General features: G+C 58.9%; 1 long non-coding RNA gene across 1 annotated transcript; it reads left to right on the top strand.

The window, feature by feature from the left end:
- Positions 1-345: 345 nt before the first annotated feature.
- Positions 346-2007, top strand: LOC147645285 (uncharacterized). Its single transcript, XR_015282429.1, has 4 exons — positions 346-495; positions 685-904; positions 1452-1586; positions 1873-2007. It is a non-coding gene; the product is annotated as an uncharacterized LOC147645285 (long non-coding RNA).

The raw sequence follows: 2007 nt of genomic DNA, 5'->3' as shown, positions 1-2007 counted from the left end.
TGCACGAGATGGTCTGCGGGGAGCACCCTTTCAGGAGGGGCAGGAACATCAGATGGGGCCAGCTCCCGCTGCCACAACGGCTCTCCCAAGGTGGATCCTCATCTCTGGGCACGGGGGGAACACCAGTGCTGGGAGACAGCAGCGGGCTCGTGAGCATCCCCGCTCTGGCAGCTGCTGAGGAGGTGGCACATGTCCTGCTCTCCTGCTCTCCTCCAAAACAAAGAATTGATGGGAAAGTTTAGGCCCAGCTCTGAGCACATCCAGCGTGGCCTGGGCACGGGAATAGTGGGGCAAAGCAGACAGGAGCCTTCTCCAACTGACCAGTGGTTTGTGGTTTCTCTCCCCAGACTGCCAGATTCTGATCAGGTGGTGTTTATCCCTGAACTCCTTGGACAGGCCCTCGTTAGAAGACCTGTCCTGCGATCCCTGGATGCAGGATATTCATCAGCCCTAGAAGAAGGGAGAGAGCCACAGGCACAGTGATGCAGGGACCTGGTAAGTTACAGCTCCACACATGCCCTGGCAATCAGCAGCAAAGAAACCCAGACTTTTTTGTCCTGCCTGTGTCACTGCACTGGGGTCATCGAATGGGAACACACAGCCCTTGTGCTGGAGCTGAGCTGCTCTGCCCAGCACTGGTGGGCACCATCTGAGCTGGTTTTGCTTGTCCTGCTTCACTGACAGCCGGGCCCTGGGCAGAACCCTGACAGCCTGGTGTCACCCCAGGGAAGAAGGAGCCCCTGGAGAAGCTGTACCAGGTGGGGCTGCTGCTGCTGCTGCTGGAGACATGGAGGACAGCAGCAAGGATGACAACCTCTTCCTGCACCTGGCCAGGGGGAGCTGGCGATGATGGACTTTGATTCTGGCACCTTCTTCAAAGCCAGGCTCCACAGGGAATTTTCAGGTAAGTCCAGACCCAGGGGGATGCTCCCTGATTTGTGCATTGGCCGGGAACCAAAGGTTTCCCCTTTGCTGGGACAGATGCAACTGATTCCTCAGTGGCTGCCCAGCTGGTTTTTGGCAGGGCTGGGGGCGTGGGCTGGGGTGGGTACGAAATGGGAGTGGGATCCTGGCCCTGCCAACAGCCCCCAGCACCCACCGTGCCCCGGGCTGGGGCTGGGGCAGCCAGCCCGACACAAACAAAGCCCCATGGCAGGAGCACAGGTGGGACTCCAGAACCTGAGCACGGCTGCTTTGCTGTGCAGGCAAGGAAGGGCTTGGGCTGCTCCACTCCCCTGCTTTGCTTTGGGATCACCGTGATTTTGGGGGACAGTGCAGGGGGAAAGGGAGAAAGCATGGGCTTCCCTCACCCATGGGTGGGTTTTTCCCTAGAATGTAGGGGTTGGGCCTTCCTCAAGCTCCTGACAGACATGAGATTTTTTACCATTTTTCTTGTTTCCCCTTTTTGTCTGTAACCTATTTTCATTAATTTGTTGTTTGTTTTTCTAAAGGAAGTGTTCCAGGTGGGGTCCAGTCTGGATCGGGAAGTGCTTGGGACCAGCTGTGGCCTGGATGGGCCGTGCCCTTGGAGAAGACTGAGGACATCGTTTGGGACCAGCTTTTCTTGTGGCAGCGGATGGTGTGAGGTGGGTCCTCATCTCCTTGGCATGGCTGGGACAAGAGCTTTTGGGAGATGGCAGCGGGCACAGGAGCATCCCGCTCTGGGCAGCTGCTGAGGGGCTGGATCTGCCGTGGCTGGCTGCAGGCTGGGCACATGTCCTGCCCTCCTGCTCTGCTCCCCAAGGCAGCAGTGATGGGCAGCTTTGGGCCCAGCTCTGAGCACGGCCAGCATGGCCTGGGCACCGTGGCTGGCTGGGACAAGGGGACAGGAGCCTTCAGCTGACGGGCGGTTTCGGCTTTCTCTCCTTGCAGCCGGGCTCTGCGGATGCTGAGGCTGCTCTGGGCTCTGCCAGGGCTCTGCTGGGCTCAGCACCGGGCCGGGATCAGCCAAAGAAGAAACGCTGTGACCTGCAGCAGAGACTTGAGCATTTTGGCAATGCAGCTCAA

This window comes from Cyanistes caeruleus, unplaced genomic scaffold (assembly GCF_971803275.1).
Source record: "Cyanistes caeruleus unplaced genomic scaffold, bCyaCae1.hap1.1 HAP1_SUPER_30, whole genome shotgun sequence".
In the NCBI taxonomy this organism is placed as follows: domain Eukaryota; kingdom Metazoa; phylum Chordata; class Aves; order Passeriformes; family Paridae; genus Cyanistes; species Cyanistes caeruleus.
The sequence above is the reverse complement of the archived record's forward strand: the minus strand, read 5'-3'. Positions and strand labels throughout refer to the sequence as shown.